The sequence below is a fragment of the Cherax quadricarinatus genome, chromosome 38, assembly GCF_038502225.1.
Source record: "Cherax quadricarinatus isolate ZL_2023a chromosome 38, ASM3850222v1, whole genome shotgun sequence".
Lineage (NCBI taxonomy): Eukaryota > Metazoa > Arthropoda > Malacostraca > Decapoda > Parastacidae > Cherax > Cherax quadricarinatus.
In genome coordinates, this window is record NC_091329.1 from 5,107,887 (window position 1) to 5,127,692 (window position 19,806).

Here is a 19,806-nt window from a genome sequence, read left to right on the forward strand (position 1 = left end):
TTGTCTATGCAGCTTTCTGCAACATTTCAGTAGTTACGTCATTTGGGTCCATCTTCGGTGAGGGAAGACAATTTGTTTATTTAGTCGATTATTATGTACTGGAGTATTTTCATTTTTGGTTTCATTTGCCATATGAAACTTATTGATGTTAAAGAAATGCGTTGAGAAAGAGATTGATTTAGTTTCAATGTTAGCCTAGTGTGTTACATACTAGGCTACCAAGGTTCACTGAGACATTCTTGTCTGACTGGCGGTACAAGGGACGTTGTGGGCAGGGGTAGAACGGCAGGTCGATTAGTGAAGTGATGCTTAGGCAGGAAAAAGTTTTTGGGTCTCCATTTACGGTTGGCTAGATTCAGGTCAGACCTGGCTAGCCCGCCAGTGGCGTTTCTTTCCCGAATTTTAATTACACTATTTATTTAGCTCTCCTGACTTGTAGTTTACTTTAATTCCAAAATTAGGGATCAAAGTATTCTTGACTGGTGGTGTACAGGCAACATTGAAGCCTAAATGACCCTCGTCTAGTTGGTTTAATTGACACCAACAATTTCTTTAGGTTTCCTCTTTGTTTGGGGAGGAGGGGGGGGGGCTGGAAAGTTCTTGAATCATTTGTCTTAAGTTCACTAAATTCCGAAATTCCCCACTATTTTTTTAAGGAATTCTGAAGTTAATTGAAATTGCGAAGTTTTTATTTTTGTTTTCTATTGTTCATAACTTGTGAGGACCTCCTTACCACTCTGTGTTGCCGTGTTAGTTCTTGCCGCTACTTTTGTGCTTTTCTTCTCTTCCCCGTTTATTCAAATCCCGGCGGGACGCTGCTGCCCAGAGGGTTGCCGGCTCCCACATAACTTATTAAAACCCTCGTTGCCTGTACATAAACCTTCCCACCATACAGTGACGGTGTTAACTGGGTCTCGCCTCTTTCTCCTTTTATCCACTTCCCCACTACACATTGCTCAGTCTCCCCTTTGTGGGTTTAAGAACATGAGAGTAAAGGAACAACTGACCCATGTTAAGCGGGTCTAATTCATACCCACCCACACCCACTCATGTACCCATTCAACCTGTATTTATAAAACTACCCAGAGTTCTTGCCTCAGTGACGCTGCCTGGCAGTTTGTTCCACTCATCTACCCCTCAAGGAAGGTTCCTTGATGTTGGTGAGGGACTTGATTTAGGGAACTGGACCTGTGCTCCAGTTCCCTGAATTAAGCCTGAATACCTTCCATTCCCCCCCCCCCCCAGACGCTGTATAATAATACGGGTTTAGCGTTTCCCCTAGATTATAACAATCAACTCGTCTACAACTCTATAATATAACCAAAGCAGTACTTACCTATATCCTTCCTCCCGGCTTAGACCAATGGCCCACCCAGTCAGGTCGCCGCCACTTAAGGAAGGAGCACGGCATCTGACCCAGTAGCACCAGCTAGGCAGGTCCAACTCGCACCATTCGTGTATTTATCTAACCTATTTTTAAAACTACACAACGTCTTAGCTTCTATAACGGTACTCGGGAGTTTGTTCCAATCATCCACAACTCTATTACCAAACCAGTGCTTTCCTATATCATTCCTGAATCTGAATTTTTCCAGCTTAAAACCATTGCTGCGAATCCTGTCTAGGCTAGATATTTTTAGCACGCTATTTACTTCCCCTTTATTCATTCCTGTTTTCCATTTATACACCTCAATCATATCCCCCCTAATTCTACGCCTTTCTAGAGAGTTCAGATTCAGGGCCCTCAGCCTATCCTCATAGGGAAGATTTCTGATACATGGGATCAGCTTTGTCATCCTCCTCTGTACGTTTTCATGTACATTTATATCCATTCTGTAATACGGTGACCAGAACTGTGCAGCATAATCTAAATGAGGCCTAACCAAGGATATATAGAGTTGAAGAACACCCAGAGGATTTCTATTATTTATGCTTCTTGAGATGAATCCAAGGATTCTGTTAGCTTTATTGCGAACGCTTATGCACTGTTGTCTTGGTTTCAGGTTACTGCTAACCATTTCCTTCAGCTTATTCTTGTAGGGTAATATTATTATTATTATTATTATTTATATTTAGGGGAAAGTGCTAAATAAACCCTTATGGATCATAAAGAGCCTGGGAAATAAAGGTTTCCAATAAATACATGGAATCAATTTGGTCATCCTTCGCTGTTTATTTTCCAGCACATTTATATCCATCTTGTAATATGGAAACCAGAACTGAGCAACATAGTCTAAATGAGGTCTAACCAAAGATATTGAAGTGTAGATTTATAATTAACAATTTTCTTCTATCGCATTTCTTCACTTCAGCCATCTATAATAATAATAATATAAATTGTATTTGCAGATACACTGTTAGGAGGATCAAAGGCGGCGGGTTTGGTGATGCGTCTTTCTGATCACTGATCCAAGACATCAAACCTACCCATTCCTCTCGATCTCTCTCTATAATGACCATATTACAGAATAGATAAAAGTGTGGCTAAACTTCTAAAGACTTGTCCGGTTTAAATCTCCTATATCAAAAATTTGACCTAAAATATTGAACCCTGTAGAATGCAGGGAAGAGAACAATGAACCCTGTAGAATGCAGGGAAGAGAACAATGAACCCTGTAGAATGCAGGGAAGAGAACAATGAACCCTGTAGAATGCAGGGAAGAGAACAATGAACCCTGTAGAATGCAGGGAAGAGAACAATGAACCCTGTAGAATGCAGGGAAGAGAACAATGAACCCTGTAGAATGAAGGGAAGAGAATGAACCCTGTAGAATGCAGGGAAGAGAACAATGAGCCCTGTAGAATGCAGGGAAGATAATGAACCCTGTAGAATGCAGGGTAGAGAACAATGAACCCTGTAGAATGCAGAGACGAGGTTGAAATATATAAATGGATCCACGGTATAAATAACCAGGAAATATCAGATCCTGAGAGAAATCTCAACACCGAGTTTAAATTGGACAGGTTCACATTTGCAGTATAGAGAAGCTTTGAAAGTAGTCTGGAATAAGTTGCACAAACTGTCGTGTAGCCTGGAGGCCTGGTCTGGGACCGGGCTGCGGGGGCGCTGACCTCCGGAAACCACTAGGGGTAGCCAAGTAGCGTTATTAAAGGAAAAAATCTAGGAAGCTTTGAAATTGTTGTGTATGTTACTAGATTGTCAGGGGTCGGGGCTCTTGTTCTAACTCCTAACCCGTATTTAATTATCTATTTTGCAATTAAGGTTTTTAGTTCGTACAGTTATACTCGTGGTGTTTCTTCCTATTAGTCCTAATGTTTCCAAAATATTCCAGGGGTTAAGTGTTAACATGTTAACTTTTTTTTTTCCAGGAGTGTAATGGATTACTATTTGGTCTTTTATTTCTATAGATTTTTTTTTTCAGGCTGTGAACGGTTATCGTACCTCAGCTCATTTCAAAACCTGGCCTTATCTAAATTACTCTCCGAACTTCCAGAATGCCATTCACACCAGTCTGCAAACACCCGGGTACCTCTTTACTGCTAAATGAACAGGGGCAGATATTGTAAGGAAAATCTTGCCATGTTCCCGGAATCGAATCCGGGCCCTATCGATTTAGTCGAACACCCGTGCACTGAGTTGCAGGTGTATGCTTTTACGTGAAAGCTGAGCTCTAGCCATTGACGAGTATGTTGAGATGAACATGAAGTGTGGTTAGTATCTGAGATGAGCACAAGGTGTAGCTGCGGCTTTGACATTCGCCTCACTAGTATGTTTGCAGATGCTGTTGTTCTCCCGTGTAGCTTGTAGCGTACAGCTGACTGAGGAACACATTTTAACAGTTTACTCATGGCTGAAATCTTCCCATTTCCGTACCTTTTTTCAGCTACCAGGGTGCCTGTTTGGACCTCTGGGAAATTTGTAATTACCAGGGATGCTATAGGGATGTCAAAGAGCTTTTAGGAGAGTCTTTTGGCATATGTAATCTAATAAGATTTTTAAATAATTTTAGTTATTTTGACTTGGTATTATAGTACTTGTGTTGCATGTTTTACTCGTGTTTGTACTGTGTTAATTTTATCTTTCCGTATCGTATGTGTGTGTGTTTGGCATACATTGATAACAGTGGTGAATTATCTACACGGTGAAAGTGGTCTTCATATATCAAAAGCACTTACCTCGTTAGTACATTGTTGTGGCTGCGGGGATAGTTTGTGTCTAGTAGTAACGTTATCGCAGAGGAAGGAGGGGGGGAGAGTCGGAGGGATGGGGGTAATCTCTGGGTTATTTTCCCCCACACTAAGTGACAGTTGTCTGTATTGAGAGTTCTCTGTATATACACACAGTTATCTATATTCACAGAGGTGTGTATCACAGTATATACACCGATGGGTTATCTTCAGCGTACATACATACGAGTTTACTTTTACTCCCAATTACTACATGGTACATACAGAATATATATTTCACTGTATGTACTCTGAGTTGACTTTCAACACTGATCTGAACGACCCAACGTGTAGTTGATTGACTTAAACCTAACAAATTAGATTATATCCGCAGGCTTTCCATGTGAACTACAGATCAGAGTGCCAGGAGGGCTTCCTCGGACATGGTGCCGCTGCCTTGCACCCTTCGTGTGTCAGTAATGTGTATGCTTTATATATACCATCCCTGTGTACACCATGTTCTTATCATGTGACCTTTTTGAATCGCGCACGCTAGGCCATACACCTCAGTCAGAATCCAGACTAGGCGGCGGGTGGATGTATCAGGCTGGGGGGGGGGGCTCCATAATAATAATCTTTATCTCTACATATACATCGTATACAGGCCTGGCTGACATCAGTGACATCTATATTTAACGTAACCCTCGGGGATACCTAATGATATTTCGAACACTGATCCGAAGTTAAAATAGTGTGATGACCATCCCTCGTATTTGGATTTTTGGGGATGATTTTGCCACCGAAGCGGCTAGTTTATTGTGCACCTCGTATCCATCTTGTGGACGGAAGCGCAAGAACATATATTATACATAGGAGTTAACTTGTGCCTAAGTTGGAACGCCAACACCGCATCCCGTTCATTAGTTGATTTATTGGATTCAAAGCCTGTCCACCACACGAGGGTCATTTAACCACTGCACCTCCACTCAGTAATACTTTAATCGATAAAATGAAAGATTAAAGTAATACATTCTTGTATACATTTTAAGAGATACACCTGTGTGTATATGCTCGTTTTCGTGTGTTGGCCGCCCTTTGTATAATAAGTGTAGCAAGCAGTGTTGCCAGTCTTGCACAAGATCCAGGGAAAGTGGTGCCAACGAAAGGGAAAGGTTGCAGTGTGAAATCTTACAATTGCTTGTAAGCGAGGCTTGTATTGTGTATTTAAACTCTGAATAGTAATGAAGTTAGCCAGGAAGTATTGGTGGTTTCTTGGGGGATAGAGCCAGCTGGTGGGTGGGGGGTTAGATGTTTGGTGAATGGAGAGGGGTTGTATATAAATGAAGGGGGTAGTTGCTTATTAAATGATGGGGGGATACATGCTTCGTAAATGGAGGAGCGGCGGGGGGAGGGGTAGCTGCTTTGTGAATGGAATAGGGGGTGTTTTCTTGTTGAACGGAGAAGGGGGGTAACTGCTTGGTGAATGGAGGAGGGAAGAGGGTAGTTATTTGGTTAGTGGTGGGGTTGAGTGAGAGGAGATGGCTCACTTTTGTTTTGGTTTATACCTTTGGTGAGTTTCAAGAGCTTTCCTACTCCCGGAGCCCGGTCCTGGGCCAAGCTTGCCCGGTCAACCAGTTTGTTGCTGCTGGTGGCCCGCTGACCCACATCCGCCAAAGCCTGGTTGATCCGGCACTAGCTGGAGGTACCTGTCCAATTTCCTATTGAAGACTTCTGCAAATGTCCCAGCAGTGTTTGATATCTTTCGGTAAAATATTGAATTGCCTGAGACCATTGATATTGATAGTGTTTGTTCTCTTACTGTGCACACTGCTTACGGCACCCTTGCTTTTTCACTGGGTTTATTGAACATTTCTCCCACATGTCTCACTTCAGTATGTTATTCCAGTGTGTGCAGATTTAGGACTATGCCCTCGTGTACTTTCCACGTATGTATTGCCATTCATCTCTCTCACCTTCTCTCCATCGAATGCATACATATTTAGGATTTAGAGGCGTTCCCAGTAGTTTGGATGATTTATTGGCTCTATGCGAGCCATAAGCTATCTGTAACTGTTCCAGTTGTGATTCTCTCCTGCCCTGAATGCAGCTGTCAAAACTACAATACTCCAGATGAGGGAGAGCATCGTCTGGTGTTGCTGGCTTGCGTGGTGGGTTAGTATAAGTTTCCTATCCTATATTTTATTACTTTCAGGATGGTTCCTTCGTATAATAGTCACATTTGCAACACTTGCCTACACAACAGGCCTCCTCAGTCGAATACTGGTGAATGCAAAACAGGAAGCAGTAGACGTAGTGCTAACGTGGTCAGTCCCTCAAGCCTAAAGTATAGGCAAGCGGCCCGACCTTGTAAACTAGAGTAGAGGTGAGATGAAGCAGCTCGAGTTGACGTCACAGGTGAGTGTCGCTCACGAGTGGAATGATATTTAGCTCTTTCATGCTGTAAAGGACTCTCGATACGAATAATTAGAGGCACCCTACCCTTCTCGGATCAAACCTGATTACCCCCTATTTCCCATTCGCTGTATGACAGTTACGGATTTAGTAATAATAATTGTTTACTCTTGGTTTGAAGCCTTAACAACTTACGAATTCCGGTATTAATTTCTAAATACAGTATTTTTTTTAGAGGGCATCATGCAAAGCTAAAAGCAAGTCAGACGTTTAAATTTATGCATACAAACTAATGCATGCAATGAATTTCATGAATTAGTATGTATGCTTACCTCTGATGGGCCATTACGAGCGTACCTGATCAACAAGCAGCCTGTTGCCTCATCTATTAGGCTATACTAGGCTGAACTAGTTACCACCCAACCAGCACTACCTGTATATGTCTCTACCTTATCCTTTCATTGGGGGTGGTGGGGCCTTGATGCTGGTGAAAGGATCGCGATCTTAGGAATTGGAAGTACTCTCCCATCCTTGGAGCAAACCGGATTACTTCCTGTTCCTTACTGGTTCAACGCTTTTGCAAAAATAGTATTCGAGTGACTTCTCAAAACGTGGCAGGAACAATGCGAATGACTGGGTAGAAAAGAATGAACACGGCAGTAGGTCTACTGTCCCATGCTGGGCAGGTCCAACTCATTGCCACACCAGTGCTTCTCTATATCCTTTCCAAATTTCGATTTGTCAAGCTTGAATCCATTGCTGCGAGTCCTGTCTTTGTTAGATTCAGCACGATATTTACATCCCCTTTATTTATTCCTGTTTTCCATTTGTATGTTTCAATCATATCTACTCAAATTTTATGCTTTTCCAGAGAGTGCAGATTCATTGCCTTCAGCCTGTTTTTTTGTAGGATATTATTATTTAAGATCAGAGCTAAACCCTTGGGGGTCATAGAGCGCCTGGGAAATTAAGATTTCCGGTACATGGAATCAACTTCATCCTCTATTTTTTCCAGGGCTTTTATGTTCATTCTGTAGTATGGAGACCAGAACCGGGCAACATAATTTAAACGAGGTCTTACCAGAGATGTATAAAGTTGAAATATAAGCTTAGGACCTCTTATTTATAGTTCTTGATAAGAAACTAAGAATCCTATTAAATTTATTGTGAACACTTCTGCACTGTTGTCTTTAAATTTCCGCACACCCGAGTTCCTAGATCTTTTCCACATTCAGTTTGACTAAGGTGTCCACATTATTTATCTTGTAGGATTAGAACCTTACATTTGTTCCCATTGAATTGCATCTACCGCTTCTCCGGCCACGTCAGTTTAACTTAGGTCATCCTGTATTCTCTTGTCCTCATCAGAAATGATCTGACCTGCCTAATTTAGTGTCATCGGCAAACGCCGCTTTTTTATTCCCTCACCTTTCGTTTGTGTAGACTGTGAACATCAAGGGATCCCAGTACTGATCCCTGTGGCACATCTCTCGTAGTGAAGGAGGACCAAACCTTTTCCCCCTCCAGTCATTGTAATGGAGGACCAAGCCTCCCCCAATGATTGATGTAGAATCGAGTCTCCCCCAGTGATTGATGTAGAATCGAGTCTTTCCCAGTGATTGATGTAGAATCGAGCCTCACAGTGAGTGATGTAGAATCGAGCGTCTCCCAGTGAATGATGTAGAATCGAACATTAGTGATTAATGGAGAATCGAGCCTCTCCCAGTGATTGACTGATTTACAGTGGTTTAGCGCTTCATGTAAAATAAAAGGCACCTTTCACCAGTGCATGGTAGATTGTACTGTTCAGTAGAGCATTTAATGTGGGGTGACACGGTATTTTGATGTGAATATTATGCAGGCAGAGAAATGATTCTATCTGCCATGGTTGTATGAGCGTAATCACAACTCTCACCAGATAAGCTTTACTTGTCAGTCATGGCTCACACCTCTACCTCACTTTCACAAAAATTACCACTCATCCACCCTTTATATAGTAATAGTGTTATTATTTATATTTATTATAAATGATGAGCTAAATCTTAAGAAAGCGTTATAATCCTAATTATTTTTGTGCACGTATACTATTAAATGCGTATAAATTTAATATACATATAAATTAAAATAATTTGGTGCAATTATAAATTCTGTAATTTTGTTAAAAATAAGTCATAAACAAAAAATACTAATTATTATAAATAATATAAATTTGAGATTTTGCGGTGTTAATATTATGCAAAAAATGAGTTAAGCATAATTGATAAGTATAATAAAATGTACATTAAAATAGATAAATATATATACATTATAAATGTACGGTATTAAAGAACCATTGGATACAGCGAGGTGCTTTATATATATAAAAAGAAAAATGGGGTCAACCTCTGGTGCTAATTATGGGACCCATAGCCTCGGAGAAGTGAATGAAAAGGCTTCAGGAAAAATGTTTGGCTTTCTTCGTGAATACATTTGAATATTTCACTTCCCTTACCACCCCATCTTTCATTTTTTTTTCAATGGGTCTATTTTGTTACATAATATGGTTCACAAGACTTAAAATACATTGCTGGTACAGAGATGGCATATACAGTACACGAGGTTGCAGCCTTTGAGTAGTCATTAGGCTTTAAACTAAATTTAACAAATTACCCACTGAACTATTATAGTAGACCCCACACGAACCTGGACTATTATAGGAGACCCTCACGTAGGTGACCAGCTATCTGTCTCATTCCCATAGTGTCTTACTATAGCCTCACAGCTGAACTACCCTTCAAGGATAGTGCTGGTGAAGGATTTGTGATAAAAGGAATCAGCCTAGCCTCCTATTGATCAGATCCATTTCTCATCCACCAGGAGCGATATAACTTATTAAGCGTTTAGCACTCCCATGAATGTAATAAATACTAATAATTGCAGCTGAGGCTGACTGGGGAAACAGGTAGGGGATAATTGATGTACACAATTATTACAAAATTCAATAATACCGGCCTTATATTTATGGGGAAGCGCAACCCGCGTGAGTCAGACGATGTCCTCTCCCTCCCCGTAACCTTGCATGAGTATTTTCGTACTATACTCAGAGAATCAATGCAGACTGTCCTTGCTTCGGTATTACTCAGAGAACTGTTCAGTGTTCATTTCATTTTCGTGGCCTTCGCTCTTAATCATAGCAATAAATGTTAAGTTTTCCTTGATCATGGCTCCTGTTACTCACTATTTTCGGCTGGGGGAGGGTCGAGTCCCGATTCCATAGCGAACACACTTTCCTGGCCTTGTGTGTCTTACTCTATAAAAATACGTACATAGGGTTTGTGTACTTATAATTACACAAGGTAATTACCTGTTTGTAATTGCCAGTTTGTATCTACAGGATCTCTGGAGGAGGATGATGATGATGGTCGGAATGCAGACTCAGAAAGAACACTTGTAATCTCCAACTGCCTCTGCTACCCAGACAGGCACACAAACAGGTATAAAGACACTCGTACATACAGACATTCAGATAGATATACATGGATAAACAGACAGCCATGTATAGATGCGCGCGCGCGCGCGCGCGCACACACACACACACACACACACACACACACACACACACACACACACACACACACACACACACACACACACACACACACACACACACACACACACACACACACACACACACACACGAACGAACGAACGAACGATGACACTGGATCACTATCTCCAAGTACTAGACCCACCAGGCTTCGATGGCTGTATGAGCCAGCGGGCCACCAACAGCAACAGCTTAGTCTACCAGGCAGTCAACAGAAAAAGAAGCCTCAGGCCGGGCTGCGAGAGTAGAAAAATACTGGAAACGAGTCATAGGTATACACAGAGTGGTGGCGAATCAGCAACGTGGAGCCCAGATCAAGATCAAAGACTGGAATGATGGCGGCTCACAGCATCAAAGCAGAGGCAAATTGAGCGTGATGCATGAGCCTTCAGTAGAGCGAGGCTCCTGATTCATACTCATACTCTCCTCCACCCCTTCCCAAACACCCATTAACACTCACTTTTTTAAGGAATGTTAAAAAAAAAAAATGTGTAGAAAGCAGAATCCTGCTTTCAGATAAGCCGGTCCGATCGGTAGAGTGGTGTATATCTGTGTACTAAGCTACGACGGGTGTTAGGTAAATTAGATTGAGATCGAAATGGGTTTTGCAAATTGAACATATTTAAATTTAAAAAATGTTTTAACATAATTCAAACGCACGCGCGCACAAGCAAGCAAGCAAGCAAGCAAGCAAGCAAGCGCGCGCGCACACACACACACACACACACACACACACACACACACACACACACACACACACACACACACACACACTGTAAGTTCACACGTTGTTTGTGTATACTTACATAGTTACTGTCACACAATGTGCTTGCCTGTTATTGGTTATGGTGTTGGCAGGTGTGTTGGTGCTGCGTAATATTGAACCAGTTCACCATTGCAACATCTTACGTAAGACTAGTGGCACGACCCGCGTCTAGTTTCTGGCGCTACCGGCAAGATGTGGTAATAGCAGATGTCTCATACGCTGTAAGAGTTGATGCTTTATAAGAAAGTTTAATAGTCCAGTGTTGTGATTGAAGGGCGTTAGAGAGCATTGAATTTGGATAGTGGGCTATACATTAGTTTAAAGGGGGAATGCCTTGATACTAGTGAAGGGTTCTTGATGCCTTTTGCTTTTCTATCCTTAATTCACACACCTAGATAATACACGATAGTTCTTAATCCGGGTAGATGTAGATAGTTTTCAGCTTTGTGCTGTATCCTTACCTCTGGTATCAAACCAGAGTATCTAAAATTTCCCAGGGTCTGTATAGCCCCTGTATGCAGTATACAACAGTGGCTAGAGTGCATGAGTGAGGTTGCTAGGGTGGGAAAAACCATGCTCAGAGTTGAGAAAGTATCGCAGTAATGATGCAAACATCTGGTCCCGTGTTGTAAAAGCTATGTTGACAGTTCGTAATCAGTAATCCTGAGAAAATATTGACCAACCGACTGCATCAGTGAGTGGGCTAGGGCAGGCAGGGCTGGGGAAGCGTATGGCATAGCTGCTGCCCACCGCTCAGTTTTCTTGACGAAGCGTCATAACAATTCAAAATATTTTAACGTACGCGCGCGCGCGCGTGTGTGTGTAAGTAAGTAAGTAAGTTTATTCAGGTATACACAAATACAGTTACATAGAATTATCATACATAGCAGCATATGTGTAGAGAACCTAGGATAACCCAAAAAAGTCAGAGTGACTTAATTCCATTGGGGTCCTTTTACCTTATTATTATAATATAAAGGTTATAATATTTTCTTATTATTCTATAGTGAAGATAACATCTTATTATCATACTAAAAAGACTATCTACTACACGAGGGTCATTAAGACTATCTACAATACGAGGGTCATTACTAGGAATAAGGTAAAATTTACACGTATGTTAGATACAAAAATAGAGAATCATTCCCCTCCCTTTCTGTAGCTACATTCATCAGACACCTTTTGGCACTCTTCTTGAACTGGTTCATGCTATGACTGGCTTTGACATGTGCGGGTAGTCTGTTCCATTCCTTGATTGCTGTACAATAAAAGGTGTTTGAAGCCTGGCCAATGACTGTGGGTACTACAAAGTTGTGCTCTCTCCCCCTAGTACTATGATTGCTTTGGTTCCCAACCTTGACAAAATTGACAGCAAGATATTCTGGACACTGTTTGTGAGCAATTTTATAAACATGATTTAGCTTCAGTTGTTTTACTCTGTCTTCAACATTCAGCATATCCAACTGCTGTAATTCATCCTGGCCTACATGTTCTCTTGGTCCCAGCCCCAGGATGAATCTTACGATTTTGTTCTGGGTGATTTGCAGTCTATCTTTCAGTTTTTTTTGTCAAGGCAGAGTACCAAGAAGAGCAAGCGTAATCCATATGGCATTGTATAAGGGCTAGACATAGGGTCCTGCGAGCCTCAGTAGGTAGACACTGTGCTTGTCTATACAGGAACTTCAGTCTGGCATTCGCTTTCTTTACTACACTGTTCCCTATCAATTCTCCTGACATGCATGGGTCAAAGGGGATTCCCAAATATTATACTGATGAAACCAAAGTGATGGGCTCCCCATTACATTGAACATTAAAGTTATTTACCCTTCTCAGTTTATGTTTCGTGCCAAAGAGAATGGCTTCAGTTTTCCCTAGGTGTAATGATAGTTTGTTGTCTACTAACCATTTGCTGCAGGACTCCAGTTCCAGTGTTAAAACATTAGCAATATCTTGTGGGTCTTTACCTGACACTAACAGAGCACTGTCATCTGCATACAGTAGGAGTTTGCACTTGACACTGATAGGCATATCATTGACATAACATAAGAATAATAAGGGACCCAGAATACTACCTTGGGGAACTCCACATGTTATCGGCAGGGGTTCTGATTCTGTTTTGTTGATTTTGACTATTTGTCTCCTGTTGCTAAGGTAGGACTTAAACCAGTCTACAGAACCTATACCGATAGGTGATAGTGACATTTACTTTTCTGGTAGGATGGCAACTGTTGGGCTTTTACTGTCCAGGGCGCTGTTACTCCATTCACCTTTTCCAACCCCCATGACTGATTTCTTTCTTCATGGAATTGAAGAAGAAATATAAATATAATTATGGCAGCCTGTACCCCCCTAATGCCTGCCATTTTCACTCTTCGCTGTTTTACTCGTATACAATAATATTTATTTCTCTTTTCCAGTCCCTAGTACACTTAGTATCTGCTTTAGCAATCACCACTGAATTACTAGTAAAATTTCCTCTTCAAAACCTTCACTACTCACTTTTCCCTTAACTTCACAAAACCCTTACAGTTAACCCCTTATTACACACTCCTCTTCCCATCTCACTTCACAGCCTGGCTTCCTCAATTAACTTCTAAACTCCTTTCCATTCTGGTAGATCAGAAAGGTTTAATCCATGGTTTTATCCTTCCAAATCCCCCTCAATTCCATTTATCGGGGGTTGTGTGGTGGTGTTGTCTCCTGACCTGTTCTGCTGACTCAGCCATTTTTAAAACACTGAGGGGAGTAACGCCACCTACAACCTGACTTTCCTTGAGTTTATAGATATATTTGGCGTTTTCTGCTATGATTCTCTCACTGTACACTGGTCAGCTGAATATAGGTCAGCTACTAAAACATTAACCTTGACTGTTTAACTATTCACTTCTTTCTCACGACTGGCACTGAGGGATATCCGACCTATAACCTTGGAGTTTTGTACTGTTGATTTGACGATGTCTCCTGTGTTTCCCTCTCGTTAGCACTGGTACAGGTGATATGATGGTGGTACAGATATGATGCTACTGTCAACAGATGAACGTCAGTAAAGATGAGAATTTCACTTCGCTAGTTGTACGTCTGGCAGTAGCGGCTGTTTGGATGCCGGTCAGCCATGTTTAAATGCTCAATCCTTTCCCTCGTTTGGCACTGAAGAAAAAAGTCCTACAGACCTGTCATTTCCTTGGAGATTTAGTTGATCAGGTTTTCTGCCATGTTGTCTTCCCGTTAAACACTGGTGCAGTTGATATGGAGGTCAGTTATTTCATTGTAGTGGAAAACGTCTCATGTCTGGTTCACGTCTGGCAGCAGGTCTGGTACTTGAATGCCGGTCCCTCTTTTGTCATATTTAGTCCATTTCGTTGTCGTCACCGTCAGTTTTTATGTCACTATAGGTTCCTTGCATGTTGTTGCAGCAGTACTTGCAAATTTGGCCATCACTGGAGTTCGGATAGGCCCAGGGGACGGCAAGATATAGGAGCAGCCTTGTTGCTGCTTGCTGCGGCTGCGTGCTGCAGTGGCAAGTTGAATATGTTGACAGTTCGTAATCAGTAATCCTGAGAAAATATTGACCAACCGACTGCATCAGTGAGTGGGCTAGGGCAGGCAGGGCTGGGGAAGCGTATGGCATAGCTGCCATAGTGTGTGTGTGTGTGTGTGTGTGTGTGTATATATATATATATATATATATATATATATATATATATATATATATATATATATATATATATATATATATATATATATATATATATATATATATATAAATTTGTGTGTAGAAGTTACATTCAGTGTTATACAATAATAAAATATATATTAATTTCAATATACAAAATTATTTTATTGATCAAAATCCCCATGGACACGCGGAGAAGATCAGAAAATTATCAGAACAGAAGCGGTCAAAAATGTTGGTCAAAAAAGCTCTAGTGTTGTATTAAAACCAACCCTCGCTGGTTAGTACATTACACAGATGGGGAAGTGCTAAACTCGTGGTCATATTTGATTCGAGGAAGAGGAAAACACCTCAAAGTCCAGGGATCAAGAATCGTGGATAGCATCCAAGAAACCTTGAAGGGGGTAATTTGTGGAACATCCACGTCAACATGCGCATCTGAAGTGCTTTTGTTTTGACTTAGTTTTGTCTCGTCAGACATCAGAATCGGCTGTATTGTACCTGTGGTACTGTGGGGTACACAGTAGGAGCAGCTGTATGTACCATTGGTGTACATTATTAATCAATCTACCCCCTCCTTCCCTTACCAAGCAGTTAGGAAGTCTCTCGCGATTAGTGGACCAAGCATAGAGCCTCCACCACTCCTTGTGCTGAGGGACCCACACAGTTTTAGAGTAATCAAATGTATAAAAGTGCATAAAGGATCACCTAAAGATTTTCCTCTCCATTCCTCCTCCAGTAACGTTGTAGAAAGTTTGGCTATCACTACTTACTAGGTACAGAGTAAGGTGTTCGACTTGACCAATCAACCTGCTGAAGACTACCTAGCAGGATGAAATGCTTCATTATCATTACTTACATTAGCTAAAGCGTAATGTATTGGTCGACCTTGACCAGTCAGCCTGCTGAAGGCTGCTTAGACTATTAATTTCAAATCCTGTTGTTGGTGCAGGTGACGTGCACTCTGTGGCTTCGCTTAGCTTATTTAACCTCAATTCGTGAAGCCCCGCTGTTCCCACCCGAGAGGATTGTTTATGACGGATGGATGAGGGAGGGTGTGATGGGACTGAAGCTTATGCGGGTTCATAATAATGTCGAGACAGATTTGTAGGAAAAAAAAAAAATTGGTGAAAAAGTATTCAAATAATAGCTGCCCGAGCTAGTGCTAGGCGTACACAAACGTCAACTGGACCAAGCTAGGCAACCACAGCGTTTTTTTTTTGCCACATCTTCAAGGTAAATAACATAATGGAGTTTTGATTCAAGAAATTGGACTCTCTCTTCTGTTCCTTGGATCAGATCAAATTACCTCTCATTCTTCAAATGTTGAATAATCCTAATGGATTTAAGGTTTACCAGTTAATCAGATAATTAAGCTAAATTTTTCACGAGTTTGAATGATGTACTTATCGTTCTGTTTAGGGTGAGTATACTCGTTCACATTTCAACGTTTCGGATGCTCTTCACCCACCTCGTTGCAACACGTGTAGTAGCCTATTTTAAAGTTGTATATTGTGGTTAAGATTACAATTTTGTACATTGTCACATAAATTGATATAACTTAAATATTAAAGGTTTAGAGGATACGTTCAGAAAACTGACGTTGGTAATCTCGTTAAAAATTGACGTATTCAAATGAGGATAGGTTGCATGTGATTTTATCGTTGTAAATAGTGAGCATTTGAGAGTTAGATAACTTGGTGTAAAAATATGTTTTCCCTCTGTATCCTGCAACATTATCATGATCAGTTTTGTTAGAGCATTATTGCTTATGATGTTAAAACGTGTTTCTGTTTACACTTGATATCAGTCATTCTTTATCACTACTGCCAGGTTGATGAGGCTGTAGCATAATCCTATAGAAAGTAATAAATCACTGTAGATTCTATCCACATTTTTCCAGTAACTAAATAAATTTCAGTTGTAAAATGTGATTATAATTATGAAATAACGGAACTAATTTCTAGATATAGCTATTTACGCAAACAAACAATTTTGATTCCTGTAATAAATTTTTTACTATACTGCCTACGGTTAGGAATTAAGGTAGGCGCAAAGCAAATATTGTACACTGCACCCGCCTACACAGTACCACCATAGTTGCGAATTAGCGTAATAGATTATGTACTCAGATTCATCTTGTTTCAGTATATGCTGTGTGTTAACATCACGATGTTTTACCTCACGCTAAGTAAACATTGATAAAAGCATGGTAATGTTGTGTTCAGTAAGACTAATCTCTCGACAGACCTTCCCTACCAGAAGGTAAATAAGTAACACTCGTGCAACACTTGGGTTTCGTCAACTAGTGACTTATCAATCCAATACAGAAGAATAAGTAACTGGAGTTGGTGGAAGACGTGTAGTAGTAGTTTGAGGTGATGAGTCCCATAGCCTTGTTTGGTGTTCATTCCATTTGAATCACAACCTGGCTAGTCATAGACTGATCCACATGGACAGCAGTTCCAGCCTCATCCACTGTATGACCCAGACGAGTTTAGTGTTCCATGGCGTTTAATAACAGCAGTCCTGAACCACCACTTCACACAGTTTTGTTTATGTACAAGCCTTATTTTCCTACTACCGCCAAAAATATTAATTAAAAATACACACGTTTTAAAAAAAGGCTACTCATTCAAATTCCGGAATAATAATGATAAATGAATTTCGTTGTGCTGTGCCACACTGCCTGAACTCAGTGTTTAGACTGAGGCAGAAGATAGCTCTGGGCGATATAAAAATTATTTTAATATGGTTATTTAACATGGAAAGCGAAGCCTCTGGAAATAATAATGTTTTGACTTGCACAGGCAGGCAGAGAAGATGGAATTTTACACTTAAGACTGCTGGATTTATATCCTGAAAGCATGCTTAATGATGGATGGTACGTGGCTTCCTAAGCGTCATATGCAAAGTTTTCTCTCAACCTAGGTTTTCTGGCTGTCTTGGCCTTTTTTATTGAGCTAATTAAATACGCAACTTAGTCTTTTTATCTAGTTGGATAAATATATGAACATTTTTACTAACTTTCAGCTTTTATCTAATTTATTTTCCAGTTGACCATTAATTTTATTCTGAAACTCCTGGGCTAGATCCTCGTGTAAGTGATAGGTCATGAATCTAATATACTGTCAGTCAATATATAGTAATATGGCAAAAATTTATTTCCGTTGGAATATTTTAGAAATTCACAGTACAATTTTTTACGCAGTAAATATTTTTTGCGTAATTCTTGTGGTAAATAAAATAAAATTTGCTTTTGCCTCCTGTATCTTGAGAGTACGTACAGTTAGTCAAATATTTTTGTCACATTGATAATAAATGTTGACAAGTGCATGGCAAGAGGTTACTCCCGTGTCCCGACATGGAGTCATAAATGTGACTTCCTCATTGTTCACTGAAGGGCTTCTGTCTGTTTTGAGAAGACAAACGTTCGTCAACACTGCTAGATTGTGCTTGACCACTTGCTAAATGCTAGTGCTTATTTGTTAATATGGTGCAGAAATCAGTGTTAATGACAGACTTGATTGTGTTGGACGCAGAGATGGCTCTGAAGGTTGAATAATAGCACTTGGGACTCTATCAGATGTGTTTAAAATATCATAACTTGTGAATCACTAGGGGTATCCATCCCAGAAGGGGATGGATTCCTCTAGTGATTTACAAGTTAAGCAGATTGTCTTTATTTTATATTTTTATAATTTTTATATAATGAACGCCACAGTTGATACATAGTCGCCTTAGCCTAATGTGTATACAGGAGCTAATAACCATTACCTTTGTTAAAACGTACTTTTTTTTTAAGCACTGTTTTGTTGTTTTTATTTTGGTTAATTCGTTGTTAATTTTCTAAAGCGGTTTGGTCAAACGTTAAAATCTACGTAATACATGTATTAGTTAATTAATTTACATTATATACGAACTCGCATAACTATTTTTAACTGTTTTCGTTGGAGTGATGAATGTAAAGGTGACCCAAAATGTTTGATTTTAGAGTATTACTGTTACTTGATTATAAGTCTGGAATATCCCTGTAGCTACTAGCAGATTTTTTTTTTCGTAACAGCTTATGTAATAACTTGAATCACGCATTATAGTGACTCAAAACATTTGTATGTTTATAAAAGAAATTAAAAAAAAAAATAATTTAAATAAACCAATAGGAAGTATAACAAGAATCGAAACAGCGAGTGAAGGGAAAAGAGCTGTGATGTGGCTTAGACAGATTAGGAAAATGAAGACTACTTTCAAGAGGAGAGGACGAGTACATAATTAAGGGGGTAGTGGTGGGGGGTTGTAGCGGTAGAAAAGCGACCCATCATGGAGTGTCAAGAGGATACTTCTCAGGTTGGAACAATAGCCGAGAGTGTGTTGTATGGATCCGGGTGGGGTGAGCACTATAGCCTCGTGAGGCGAGAGGAAGCAATCCTTTTAAGATATGCTCCCTTGGTTTCGCGTGATGTCACCTCTTAAGAGCCCTGAAAGAAATCGAATATGGCGACTCGTCACGGTTTGGAACATTTTATTCCTGTATAGTCACAAATGGTATTTGGGTGTTAGGTTTTAGAAAGGATTAGCTTATATTCGGAAAAAAATATCTTTGCGGTTCATTGTAAAAAAAATGTATAATTATAAATATATGTCATTGTATAATTATATGTCATATGACATGGATGTATTTGGATAAAATGTTTGCCCGAGCTCCTGCAGTGTGGTAATATTGTAGATTACAACACACTACTTGTCTCTGTCATTTAATAAATAAGAATTTATTCACAGAGTGACCATGGCACCTTCAGACTTAATTATTGTAGTGATGCAAGTATGAGAATTTTCTCGACTGACTGCTCATTCCCTCATCCTTTTTTAATGTTATTAACGATACAGGTTTGTAATCTGTTACTGTGAATATTACGTTTGACATCAGTCATACTTTAAGAATCTTCTCCCAGGAATTTTGTAGATTATAACAGCTACCAGAATATGCTGTAATCATGTAATCAAAAAGAGGTTATATGTATGTATATATATATATATATATATATATATATATATATATATGTATATATATATATATATATATATATATATATATATATATATATATATATATATATATATATATATATATATATATTATACACACGCTGATGTACAACGCTTCTGTATATTTATCCCTGTATCGACCACTAACAGGTGTGCGTATTCACTCAACATCACATAGGTTGACATATTACACCT

The 19,806-nt window shown here is 39.9% G+C and overlaps 1 protein-coding gene and 1 long non-coding RNA gene across 3 annotated transcripts in view; both read left to right on the plus strand.

The window, feature by feature from the left end:
• The window catches only part of LOC128692958 (uncharacterized), a 239,901-nt gene that overhangs the window by 192,404 nt on the left and 27,691 nt on the right, over nt 1–19,806 (plus strand). The gene's annotated exons all lie outside the window — the stretch shown is intronic.
• Nucleotides 1–19,806, plus strand: part of LOC128692960 (uncharacterized) — a 65,172-nt gene that overhangs the window by 36,493 nt on the left and 8,873 nt on the right. The window contains exon 4 of the long non-coding RNA XR_008407647.2: nt 9,914–10,013. This is a non-coding gene — a long non-coding RNA (uncharacterized lncRNA). The remainder of the gene's footprint in view (nt 1–9,913; nt 10,014–19,806) is intronic.